Source organism: Macaca mulatta, chromosome 17 (genome assembly GCF_049350105.2).
Source record: "Macaca mulatta isolate MMU2019108-1 chromosome 17, T2T-MMU8v2.0, whole genome shotgun sequence".
Lineage (NCBI taxonomy): Eukaryota > Metazoa > Chordata > Mammalia > Primates > Cercopithecidae > Macaca > Macaca mulatta.
In genome coordinates this window covers 75,477,860-75,491,599 of record NC_133422.1, presented here as the reverse complement: position 1 = coordinate 75,491,599, position 13,740 = coordinate 75,477,860, and positions in this window count along the sequence as shown.

The following is a 13,740-nucleotide window of genomic DNA, read 5'->3' as shown; positions in this document are numbered from 1 at the left end:
TCAGAGTGCAGCTGCAGAGAGAAAAGGCAACAAAATCTTAAGTAATAAAACTTAAACATATAAATTTGAAACTGGAAATTTGGTAACAGTAAGACTCCTAAAAAAAATGCATTAAAAAATGTAGAAGCCTCTATTCAGTTCAACGAATCTGAAACTGAAGAATACATTCATTTCATAATTATACATTCATTTAATTTATGCTTGGAATTACAAGTGGTTTTAATTTGGTTATTATCATTTATCAGATACTACAATGAAGAAATAAACAAGAAAAAAAAGCAAAGAATTGTTTAAATGGCTTCAAATGTAATAGATTCAGAGAAGAACAGAATATATTCAGTTGAAAAAGTAGCTTGAAAATGTCATAGCTCTATAATTACATCATTGTCTTTTCTTAATGTGTTATTTACACTAAAAACAACTATTTAATATAATCTACTTATTTCATGAAAAATAACAATCACAAAATCAAGATTTGACCCCTAATTATAGTGCAATGCAATATACAAAGGCGCAAAAAACCCATAAGTATCTGTTGACTAAATGAATTATGATGCCACGTTAACTAAATTTGTGCCAAAAACAGTTTTTTTTTTTATTGTAAGAAATTTTCAAAGAAGTAATAACTATTATCCTTGATTTATACATCTTATCAAGATGTTTGATTTTGGAGTTGTCCAAATCAATTTCTTAAATATAGTCACAGTATACAAGGCATGTTAGAATTACTTTAAAAACTAGACATTCTGAGATGTATTAATGACATCATATCAGCCTGCAGCTATTGCAGCTTGAGGGCTATAAGTGACTTTTCTCTCCTCTCTTTGGGTATGAGTTTTCTAGTGTGCAGGAAGATAAATGCTCTCCTGAGTATGGTAGTGTCCAAGAGATACAAAAAAAATTAAGAAAAGTGTTTTTTCAAAAAGTTATCCACTATTATTTCTCTTCCATAACAAATATAACTATGGCGAAAAGTGAATCATTTATTTACTAAATTTATAGTCTAAATTACATAGGGCCAAATATTAATACATGAGCTCCGCTTTCACTCCAAAGTTATCATATAAATGCAATTTAAATGACACTGAAGAAATGGGCTAACTGCTTTGTTTTTTACACTCTTTCAGTAGAGAAAAATATCAGGAATTTTATTCAGTTGGGCAGACTATTTCTGTGTAACTAAGAATTTAGTTTTATTCTTAATTAACCATCACTAATAGAATTGTCCTAAAATTGGGATCTTTTTTCTTTTTTCTTAAAAAAAGGGTCTTAAAAGAATAGATCTCTCTTCAGTTTTAGAAGCTCATAGAAATAGTCAGCTTGTTGAACTATTTCTGGCAGGGTGATCAATCTATACAGTGAATTTCCATCAATACTAAAAATTCCAGTTTATCTGGAATTTTAATTTTTGACGATGTAAACAAATGAGTTGACTTAAATTCTCTAGAGTCAAAAGTCTTCTATGCAAAAGGCACTGTGGCATTGCAGTTTAGAACTTAAAACTTTGGACTTAAATCTAAATTTGAATCGTATTGCCATCACTTCCTAGCTGTGTATACAGTTAGCCAACTTCCATAAGCCCCACTATTCTCATCTGTAAAATAGGACAGTAACGTCGTGGGTCACTGGGAGTTAAAATGAGATCATTTTGTTTAAATGCTTAGCATGGTGACTGGCACAAATGATCAATAATTATTTTTATTAGTAGAACAAATAAATTACTTTTGTAAAAATAAATTTGACTTATTATTTGGGTTTTCTGTGCAAAATATAAACTACCCTGTGTGGTTTAGATAACAATATTAAGCTGCATGCCTGGTCTTTTTTTTTTTTTCAATGGAGGTGTGAAAGAAATACTCAAGTGACTGTGTTGCTGGTGGGAAAAAGCATATCATTTCCTGGGGTCTTCAGGGTACAGTTGTGCTCAAAATTAAACACTTCTAGGGATTATGCTGTGACCCTTTTAATATGTGCCTTTAATTTTTTTCATTCCTTAATACTCTTCTTTATACTCAATGGTGCAGGATTCTGGTTTTCAACTGGCTCCTTATTTAAGAATGTGAAAACATTCAGATATTTGAGAGGGTAGAAGTGGAAATTAGGAATGCCTAAACAAACTCTAAAAGGAGTAAGAGTCTATTTTTAGCAGTATTAATTTATTGGCTTTATCAATTAATTGGTATTATGGCTACTATCCTATTTCAATCCCTACTTATTCAATAATAAATATGAAAATATCTAAGCTTTTCTTCTGGCCTATAAAATTTAAAAAATTAGCAAAACATATCACGTTGAAGACATTTATTTTTCACAGAGAGCAGTGAAGGCATTTCTCTACTTCCTTTCCCCCATACCACCCTAGGATTGCTCTGCAGTATTCATGTGTTAGTATAGGTCAACAAAAAGTACTATACGTGTGTTCAGCTGTTTAAAATGATGTTAATACACTTAATGCTATTAAAGAAAGAACCCAAAAAGGTTCAATATGTACATTCACTCTCACGAAGCAGTTGTTTAGATGTAACAATGTAAACAAAATCTAAATAAACGCAACAATTTTCGTCTTCTCAGGATTGGTGAAAAATGGTATTCTTTTGATTATAGTTACTTCTGTCCCTGTACCTTGAACATACTGAACAGCATCTTACTCTGTAAACTGTTAGCCCTTAATGTGGGGGTCTCAATTTTATTTTTTCTTTTTTATTGCTAACTGATTATTACTACCATTGGGGAAAGTTATTGGTTTCTGCATATTTATTATGTATTCTGCTATGATATACAAATGTCTTATAAATTCTAAATTTAGTTAGTTGCTTTTCTCCCTATAAACTTCAAAATATTTCTAAGAGATTTTCATAGGTATGTAACAATATATAAAATTTAAAATAATCCTTATATCTGATTTATATTACTTCATTTGTTGTATTCAGATATAACTTCAAAAACAATTCAATTTGTACAGCTTGCTTAACACCATTAATATTTATTAAGCTAATTACTATTGGTTTGTAGTAGTTTTAACATAATGTTTATATACTTTTGTTCTACTTTTCTTCATACAGACTTTTGTTTAAAATGCAGAAGGGCTACCAAGTTTTTCCAAATTCTTTTTGTTTGTCTGTTTGTTTGTTTGTTTCAAGGGATATAGACGCATTGCTTTATTGTAATTTGTTCCTGAAATGAATTACTCTGAGAGATTTGCTAATATTAGGTAATCACTGAAAAGCTAATAAGCTAAACTCTTTGTATGTACTGCAGTCAAACATAAAGAATAAAATTATTTTGGGTTTTCTTACTCTCTGAGGTGCTGCTGATTGTCTCCTTTCTCCCCATGGATTAGGACCTCAGAACTGGCAAACTCGTTGTTTGCTGCCAGACTCTAAGAAATTCAGCATTTCTGTGTGTGTTATCTGGCTTCACAAGTAGCCTCCATGTGAGTGACTATGCAGTCCGTGCAGTGAAGGGGAGTTTATCCCTATGGGGTGAGAATGAAACAATAGGAAACTTCTTATGAGACACAGTAAAGCAGATAAATCCCTCCTCCTTTTTCCTTCTGTTAACTTCTCTTCCATAAACTTTGGTGAATTCCTTCATACCACAGGTCTGTTGAGGGACTTTCTATGCTTCTGCAGTAGATTAAGGGGCAGTTACCAGCACAGTAATGCAATGGACTCCATTCCTTTTCATCTTTCCTTGCTTCCCTTAACTGTTCCTGAATTGCATCTTCTAAATAGATCAAATCCTTACCTTTATACTTGCCTCAGGTTCTGCTGCTTAAAGACAACAACTAAGATATTTGCTGTATATTATTAGCATTATTCTGACAAAAAGTAGTATATCAGGGCTCATATTTTTTTAAATTATACTTTAAGTTCTGGGATACATGTGCAGAATGTGCAGGTTACACAGGTATACACGTGCCATGGTGGTTGCTGCACCCATCAACCTGTCATCTACATTAGGCATTTCTCCTAATGCTATTCCTCCATGCCCCTCCACCCATTGACAGGCCCTGGTGTGTGATATTTCCCTCCCTATGCCCATATGTTCTCATTGTACAACTCCAACTTATGAGTGAAAACATGTGGTGTTTGGTTTTCTGTTCCTGGTTTAGTTTGCTGAGAATGATGGTTTCCAGCTTCATCCATTTTTTTATGGTTTCATAGTATTCCATGGAGTATATGTGCCAAATGTTCTTTATCCAGTCTATATTGATGGGCATTTGAGTTGGTTCCAAGTCTTTGCTATTGTGAATAGTGCTGGAATAAACATACATGTGTGTGTGTCTTTAGAGTAGAATGATTTATTATCCTTTGGGTATATACCCAGTAATGGGACTGCTGGATCAAATGGTATTTCTGGTTATAGATTCTTGAGGAATCGCTATACTGTCTTCCACAATGGTTGAACTAATTTACATTCCCACCAACAGTGCAAAAGCCTTCCTATTTCTCCACATCCTCTCCAGCATCTGTTATTTCTTGACTTTTTAATAACTGCCATTCTAACTGGCATAAGATGGTATCTCATTGTGGTTTTGATTTGTATTTCTCCAATGACCAGTGATGAGCTTTTTTTTTTTCATGTTTGTTGGCTGCCTAAATGTATTCTTTTGAGAAGTATCTGTTTGTGTCCTTCACCCACTTTTTGATGGGGTTGTTTTTTCTCATAAATTTGTTTAAGTTCCTTGTAGAGTCTGGATGTTAGACCTTTGTCAGATGAGTAGATTGCAAAAATTTTCTCCCATTTTCTAGGTTGCCTATTCATTCTGATGACAGTTTCTTTTGCTATGCAGAAGCTCTTTAGTTTAATTAGATCCCATTTGTCAATTTTGGCTTTTGTTGCAATTGCTTTTGTTATTTCAGTCATGAAGTCTTTGCTCATGCCTATGTCCTGAATAGTATCATCTAGGTTTTCTTCGAGGCTTTTTATTATTCAGGTCTTACATTTAAATCGTTAATCCAGCTTCAGTTAATTTTTGTATAAGGTATAAGGAAGGAGTCCAGTTTCAGTTTTCTGCATATGGCTAGCTAGTTTTCCCAACATCATTTATTAAATAGGGAATCCTTTCCCCATCTTTTGTTTTTGTCAGGTTTGCCAAAGATCAGATGGTTGTAGATGTGTGGTGTTATTTCTGAGGCCTCTGTTCTACTCCATTGGTCTATACATGTTTTGGTACCAGTACCATGCTGTTGTGGTTACTGTAGCCTTGCAGTATAGCTTGAAGTCAGGTAATGTGATGCCTCCAGGTTTCTTCTTTTTTGCTTACAATTTTCTTGCCTATATGGGCTCCTTTTTGGTTCCATATAAAATTTAAAGTAGCTTTTTCTAATTCTGTGAAGAAAGTCAATGGTAGCTTGATGGAAATAGCATTGAATCTATAAATTACTTTAGGCAGTATGGCCATTTTCACAATATTGATGCTTCCTATCCATGAGCATGGAATGTTTTTCCATTTCTTTGTGTCCTCTCTTATTTCCTTGAGCAGTGGTTTGTAGTTCTCCTTGAAGAGGTCCTTCACATCCCTTGTAAGTTATGTCCTAGGTATTTTATTCTCTTTGTAGCAATTGTGAATGGGAGTTTGCTCATGATTTGGCTCCCTGTTTGTCTATTATTGGTGTACAGGAATGCTTGTGATTATTGCACACTGAGTTTGTATCATGAGACTTTGCTGAAGTTGCTTATCAGCTTAAGGAGATTTTGGACTGAGACAATGGGGTTTTCCAAATATATAACATGTCATCTACAAACAGAGATAATTTGACTTCCTCTCTTCTTATTTCAATAGCCTTTATTTCTTTCTCTTGCCTGATTTCCCTGCCAGAACTTCCAACACTATGTTGAATAGGAGTGGTGAGAAAGGGCAACCTTGTCTTGTGCTGGTTTTCAAAGGGGGTGCTTCCAGCTTTTACCCATTCCATATGATATTGGCTGTGGGTTTGTCATAAATAGCTCTTAATATTTTGAGATATGTTCCATCGATACCTAGTTTATTGAGTGTTTTTACCAGGAAGCAATGTTGAATCTTACCAAAGGCATTTTCTGAATCTATTGAGATAATCACGTGGTTTTTGTCATTGGTTCTGTTTATATCATGGATTACGTCTATTGATTTGTATACATTGAACCAGCCTTGCCTCCCAGGGATGAAGCCAACTTGATCGTGGTAGATAAGCTTTTTAATGTGCTGCTGGATTCAGTTTGCCAATATTTTATTGAGGATTTCTGCATCGATGTTCATCAGGGATATTGGCCTGAAATTTTCTTTTTTATTGTGTCTCTGCCAGAGTTGGTATAAGAATGATGCTGGCCTCATAAAATGCATTAGTAAGGAGTTCCTCTTTTTCTGTTTGGAATAGTTTCAGGAGGAATGGTACCAGCTCTTCTTTGTACCTCTGGTAGAATCTGGCTGTGAATCCATCTGGTCCTGGGCTTTCTTCAGATGGTAGCCTATTAATTACTGCCTCAATTTCAGAACTTGTTATTGGTCTATTCAGGGATTCAACTTCTTCCTGATTTAGTCTTGGGAGGGTGTATGTGTCCAGGAATTTATCCATTTCTTCCAGATTTTCTAGTTTATTTGCATAGAGGTGTTTATAGTATTCACTGATAGTAGTTTGTATTTCTGGGGGAGCAGTAGTGATCGCTCCTTCATCATTTTTTATTGCATCTATTTGATTACTCTCTCTTTTCTTCTTTATTAGTCTGGTTAGTGGTCTATTTTGTTAATTCTTTCAAAAAACCAGCTCCTGGATTCATTGATTTTTTTGAAGGGGTTTTTGTGTCTCTATGTCCTTCAGTTCTGCTCTAATCTCAGTTACTTCTTGCCTTCTGCTAGCTTTTGAATTTGTTTGCTCTTGCTTCTCTAGTTCTTTTCACTGTGATGTTAGAGTGTCGATTTTAGATCTTTCCTGCTTTCTCCTGTGGGCATTTAGTGCTATAAATTTCACTCTAAACACTGCTTTAGCTGTGTCCCAGAGATTCTGGTACATTGCATCTTTGTTCTCAATAGTTTCAAAGAATTTATTTATTTCTGCCTTAATTTTATTATTTACCCAGTAGTCATTCAGGAGCAGGTTGTTTAGTTTCCATGTAGTTGCGTTGTTTTGAGTGAGTTTCTTAATCCTGAGTTCCAACTTGATTGCACTGTGGTCTGAAAGATTGTTATAATTTCCATTCTTTTGCATTTGCTGAGTAGTGTTTTACTTCCAATTATGTAGTCAATTTTAGAATAAGTGTGATGTGATGCTGAGAAGAATGTATATTCTCTTGATTTGAGGTGGAGAGTTCTGTAGATGTCTATTAGGTCTGCTTGGTCCAGAGCTGAGTTCAAGTCCTGAATATCTTTGTTAATTTTCTGTCTCATTAATCTGTCTAATATTTACAGTGGGGTGTTAATGACTCCCACTATTATTGTGTTGGAGTCTAAGCCTCCTTGTAGGTCTCTAAGAATTTGCTTTCTGAATCTGGGTGCTCCTGTATTGGGCGCATATATATTTAGGATAGTTAGCTCTTGCTGCATTGATCCCTTTACCATTATGTAATGCACTTGTCTTTTTTGATCTTTGTTGGTTTAAAGTCTGTTTTATCAGAGACTAGGATTGTAACTCCTGCTTTATTTTCCTTTCCATTTGCTTGGTAAATATTCCTCCATCCCTTTATTTTGAGCCTATGTGTGTCTTTGCACATGAGATAGGTCTCCTGAATACAGCACCCCAATGGGTCTTGACTATTTATCCAATTTGCCAGTCTGTGTCTTTTAATTGGGGCATTTGGCCCATTTACATTTAAGGTTAATACTGTTATGTGTGAATTTCATCCTGTCATTATGATGCTAGCTGGTTATTTTGCCCATTAGTTGATGCAGTTTCTTCATAGTGTTGATGGTCTTTATATTTTGGTTTGTTTTTGCAGTGGCTCATACCAGTTTTCCCTTTCCATATTTGGGGCTTCCTTCCAGAGCTCTTGTAAGGCAGCCTTGGTTGTAACAACCTACCTCAGCATTTGCTTTTCTGTAAACGATTTTATTTCTCTTTCCTTTATGAAGCTTATTGTGGCTTGATATAAAATTCTGGGTTGAAAATTCTTTTCTTTAAGAATGTTGAACATTGGCCCTCACTCTCTTCTGGCTTGTAGGATTTGTGCAGAAAGATCTGCTGTTAGTCTGATGGGTTTCCCTTTGTGGGCAATCCGAGCTTTCTCTCTGGCTGCCCTTAACATTTTTTCCTCCATTTCAATCTTGGTGAATCTGACAACTATGTGACTTGGGGTAGCTCTTCTTGAGGAGTATCTTTGTGGTGTTCTCTGTATTTCCTGAATTAGAATGTTGGCCTATCTTGCTAGGTTGGGAAGTTCTCCTGGGTAATATCTTGAAGTGTTTTCCAACTTGGTTCCATTCTCCCCATCACTTTCAGGAACACCAATCAAATGTAGGTTTGTTCTTTTCACATAGACCCATGTTTCTTGGAGGCTTTGTTCATCCCTTTTCATTCTTTTTTCTCTAATCTTGTCTTCATGCTTTATTTCATTAAGTTGATCTTTAATCTCTGATACCCTTTCTTCCACTTGACCAATTCAGCTATTAATGCTTATGCATGCTTCACAACATTCTTGTACTGTGTTTTTCAGCTCCATCAGGTCACTTATGTTCTTCTCTAAACTGGTTATTCTAGTTAGCAATTCCTCTAACTTTTTATCAATGTTCTTAGCTTCCTTGCATTGGGTTAGAACATGCTCCTTTAGCTCGGAGGAGTTTGTTATTACCCACCTCCTGAAGCCTACTTCAGTCAATTAGTCAAACTCATTCTCCATCCAGTTTTGTTCCCTTGCTGGCAAGGAGCTGTGATCCTTTGGAGGAGAAGAGGCATTCTGGTTTTTGGAATTTTCAGCCCTTTTGCACTGGTTTTTCCTCATCTTTGTGGATTTATCTACTTTGGTTGTTGCTGTTGGTGACCTTTGAACGGAGTTTTTGCTTGTCATCCTTTTTTTTTTTTTTTTTTTCCTGATGTTGATGCTATTACCTCTGTTTGTTAGTTTTTCTTCTAACAGGCCCCACTTCTGCAGGTCTACTGCAGTTTGCTGGGGGTCCACTCCAGACCCTGTTGCCTGGGTAGCACCACCAGAGGCTACAGAACAGCAAAGATTGCTGCCTGCTTGGGTAGCACCACCAGAGGCTGCAGAACAGCAAAGATTGCTGCCTGCTCTTTCCTCTGGAAGCTTTGTCCCAGAAGGGCACCCACCAAATGCCAGCCAGAGCTTTCCTGTATAAGTTGTCTGTCGACTCCTGCTGGGAAGTGTCTCCCCATCAGGAGGCTTAGGGGTCAGGGACACACTTGAGGAGGTCTTCTGTCCTTTAGCAGAGCTTGAGCATTGTGCTGGGAGATCCACTGCTTTCTTCAGAGTTGGCAGGCAGGAATGTTTAAGTCTGCTGAAGCTGTGCCCACAGCTACCCCTTCCCCCAGGTGCTCTGTCCCAGGAAGCTGGGAGTTTTATCCATAAGCCCCTGACTGGGGCTGCTGCCTTTCTTTTAGCAATGCCCTGCCCAGATAGGAGGAATCTAGAGAGGAAGTCTGGTTACCATGGCTTTGTGGTGCTGTGGTAGATTCTGCCAAGTATGAATTTCCCACTGACTTTGTTTATACTATGAGAGGAATACCACCTACTCAAGTCTCAGTAATGGTGGACTCCCCTCCCTCAACCAAGCTCAAGCGTCCCAGGTTGACGTTAGACTGCTGTGCTGGCAGCAAGAATTTCAAGCCACTGGATTTCATCTTGCTGGGCTCTATGGTGGTGGGATCCACTGAGCAAGACCACTTGACTCCCTGGCTTCAGCCCCCTTTCCAGGGGAGTAAACAGTTCTATCTCGCTGGCATTCCAGGCACCACTGGGGTACAAAAAAAAAAAAAAAAAACTTCTGCAGCTAGCTTGGTGTCTGCCCAAACAGCCACCCAGTTTTGTTCTTGAAACCCAGGGCCCTTGTGGTGTAGGCACATGGGCAGAGTTTGGAAGATTTTGGAGGGTTCCGAAGATGAAGGAAAGTTTGGAACTTCTTAAAGACTGATTAAATGGTTGTAATTGAAATACTGATAATGATATGGACAATGAAGTCCAGGCTGAGGAGGTCTCAGACTGAAATAAGGAACTTATTGGGAACTGGAGCAGAGGCCACCCATGTTATGCCTTAACAAACAGCTTGATTGAATTCTGTTCATACCCTAGGGATCTGTGAAAGTTTGAACTTTAGAGTGATGACCTAAGGTATCTGGTGGAAGATATTTTTAAGCAGCAAAGTGTCCAAGGTGTGGTTTGACTGCTTCTACCAGCCTATACATAGATGCAGGAGCAAATAAAGAAGTTGGAACTTATATTTAAACGGAAGCAGGATGTAAATAAACATTTGAAAAATTTGCAGCCTGGCCATGTGGTACAAAAGCAAAGCCCATTTTCAGTGAAGGAATTCAAGCAGGCTTTTAAATTTGCATAACAAAAAAGGAAGTAAGTGCTGATAGCCAAGACAATGCGAAAAGGTCTCAAGGGCATTTTGGAGATCTAAGAGGCAGCCCCTACCGCCACATGCCCACAGGTTTAGGAAGACAGAATGGTTTCCTGGGCCAGGCCTGAAGTCCCACTGCCCTGTACAGTCTCAGGAAACTTCTCCCTGCATTCCAGACACTCCAGCTCCAGTCCCAGCTGTGGCTTAAATGGGTCCAGTTATAACTCCAGCCACTGCTTCAGAGAGTGCAAGCAGTAAGCCTTGGAGGCCTCTATGTGTTAATGTTGTGGGTGTGCAGAATGCAAGAGATGAGGCTTCAGAGCCTTCACCTAGATTTCAGAGAATATATTTGAAAAGCCTGGATGTCCAGGCAGAAGCCTGCTGAGATGGGTTGTGCCTTCACAGGAAACCTCTACTAGGGCAGTATGGAGGGGAAATGTGTGTGGAGCCACCACACAGAGTCTTCACTGGGTCATCCCGGGATGGTCAAGCCAATGGCACATCCAAGTGCCCATGTTCCCTAAATGTGAGGCATGAAGTCAAAGGAGATTATTTTGAAGCTTTAAGATTTGATGACTGCCCTGCTGGGTTTTGAACATGTATGTGGCCGGTCACTCCTTTCTCTTTGCTGATTTTGCCCTTTTGGAATGGAAATGTTTACTCAATGTCTATAACCTCAGGTATTTTGGAAGTAACTAGTTTCTTGTTGTTGTTGTTTTTGTTTTCTTACAGGCTCATAGGTAGAAGAGACTTGCCTTGTATCAGATGAGACTTTAGACTTTGAACTTTTGAGTCAGTGCTAAAATAAGACTTTGGGGGACTACTGGGAGGGCATGATTGCATTTTGCCATGTGAGAGGGATATAAGCTTTGGGAGGGGCCAGGGGCCAAATGATATGGTTTGTATCTGTGTCCTCACCAAATCTCAGGTTGAATTGTAATCCCCAATGTTGGAGGTGGGGCCGGGTAAGAGATGACTGGATTGTGAGGGTGGATATCTCATGAATGGGTTAGCACCACCCCCTTCATGCTATCCTCAAGATGCTGAGTAAATTCTCATGAGATCTGGTTGTTTAAAGTGTGGGGCACCTCACTTTCATTCTCTTGCTCCTGCTCCTGCCATGTAAGATGTCAGCGCTCCCCCTTCACCTTCTACCATGATTTTAAGTTTCCTGAGGAAGTTGAACAGATGCCAGCATCATGCTTTCCGCACAGCTTGCAGAACCATGAGCCAATTAATCCTCTCTTCTTTGTAAATTATCCAGTCTCAGGTATTTTTTATAGCAATGCGAGAATGAACTGATATAACTAAGTATCTATCAATGCAGGACTTATAAATAAATTATGTTATATCCATAAACTGAAACATTCCAGCTTGCATACAAAAGGATATGCTAATTTGGAAAGATCTCTAAGACACAGAATAAAGCAAACTATGTGAGATAGATATAAATTGTACTTATACTTGATTGAATTTACATAATTTTTGAAAGGAACACAAGAAACTAATAAAACATGTTTTTAGTTTGGGGCTGGTGCCAACTAATGGATGATATACCAGGGTAGGAGTGAGACAACCATTTTTATTTTTGCACCAGTATAGCAAATAAATACAAAAAATTTTGTACATCACCTGTCATATTTCCTTAGTCTCTTAGTTGTCCCTTATCTTGATATTTCTATTCTGTTTCTATTTTCATTTTGTAGTTGCAACTTGCCACATTCTTGATGAGTAGAATATTTTCTGATTTCTGTACACCTCCTACATTTATTACCTATTGAAGAAATTAAATCAATAAAAATGAAATACATAATCTCCCTGAGTACAGAAGTTTTTAATGATTTCTCACATTCTCAAGGCATTCCCTCATTTAACAATCACATCTAAGTTATATTAGACACCATGCTAAGTACTGGAAATACATAATGCAAAAAGAGAGAGGCAAGGAGAAGAGAGTGAAGAAGGCAGAAGAAGAAAAGAATAGATTCTCTGCTCTAAAGGAACTTGCATTCTAGTATGCAAAGATATGTCAGGTAGCAATAATTTTTTAAATTAACTGTCTTGAAAATAATGCTATTTTAAAAAGCTTTGCAAATAAAGATAAATATAATAGAGCACTAAAAATAAGGATATGGCTTGATTTGAAAGTAATCTTACTGTGACATAATTTACTCATAGATTAACTGGTTTGATTTTGCCAGTTGTCAGGTGGATGTCTTTCTTTTTTCTATTCCATGTGTGTCTATTTCAGTTAAAAATGTGTAAGAATTTCTTTCTACATGAAGCTTCTTGGAACATTAAAAACATCTTGGAAATTTTTAAATGCCAGAATTATTTGGAATTGACATTACTCAGAATAGTCCTGATCAATTACCATTGCCTTCTATACTAGGAGGATGTATAGGTGAAATGATATCTTCTCTGGTGTCTCCTGAAGTCTTCAAAACATCAATGTATCCTTCCAACCAATGTTTCCACCATGCCCTGAGGCTGATTGGCTGGTAAAATGGCCAATGCCAATGCTACCAGAGTTTAGGTTCTTTAAGGGACTGTCTTGTTATTTTTTTTCCATCCATTATAATTCTGGAAAATTTTCCTAACAGAGTAAGTTCAGCACTTTTTAAATGCCTTTAACCTTCTGAACCTCTAGTTAGTATAGATACATTTTCTCTTATTCATTTCAGTGGGTGAGTTTTCCTGACTTCTCTCCCTGGTATCTTTTACTTTAGCAGCTTGGTCCCTGATCTAATAACATAAAGAATCAAGAAAAACAAAATCATTAATGGGAAATTCATATAGTGAGGTGAATATGAAAGAAATAAAGCTAGATCCTCTGAGTGCCATTAACCTCTAGAAAGGACCTGAGACAGTGGGCCTATGGGGTAGAACATAAGAAAGAGGAAGGGCCTTGAGAGGTAATTAGAGACAGGAAAGCAAAACCAGATAACTGGTCAATTCTTTTTCTATCTTCTGAAAATCATTATAAATGGTCTCCATACCTTCAATAACCAGGGATTCCTGGTCCTAAAGAATTTGTACCAAATTCCTTCATAGTAGAAACATTGGTAGGCATTACTGTTTTATGCAAGCATCTTCTTGTTATATCCATTAAACTTTGCCTGGAGAAAAGTTTTGTTATCATTTGCACTCACTAGGGGCTTCTTGGAAAAAAAAAAAATTATAAAGTTTTGAGATTGGGCTTGTGAGTTTAGTATTCCACAATTCTTATGTATTAGGGGAGAATATAT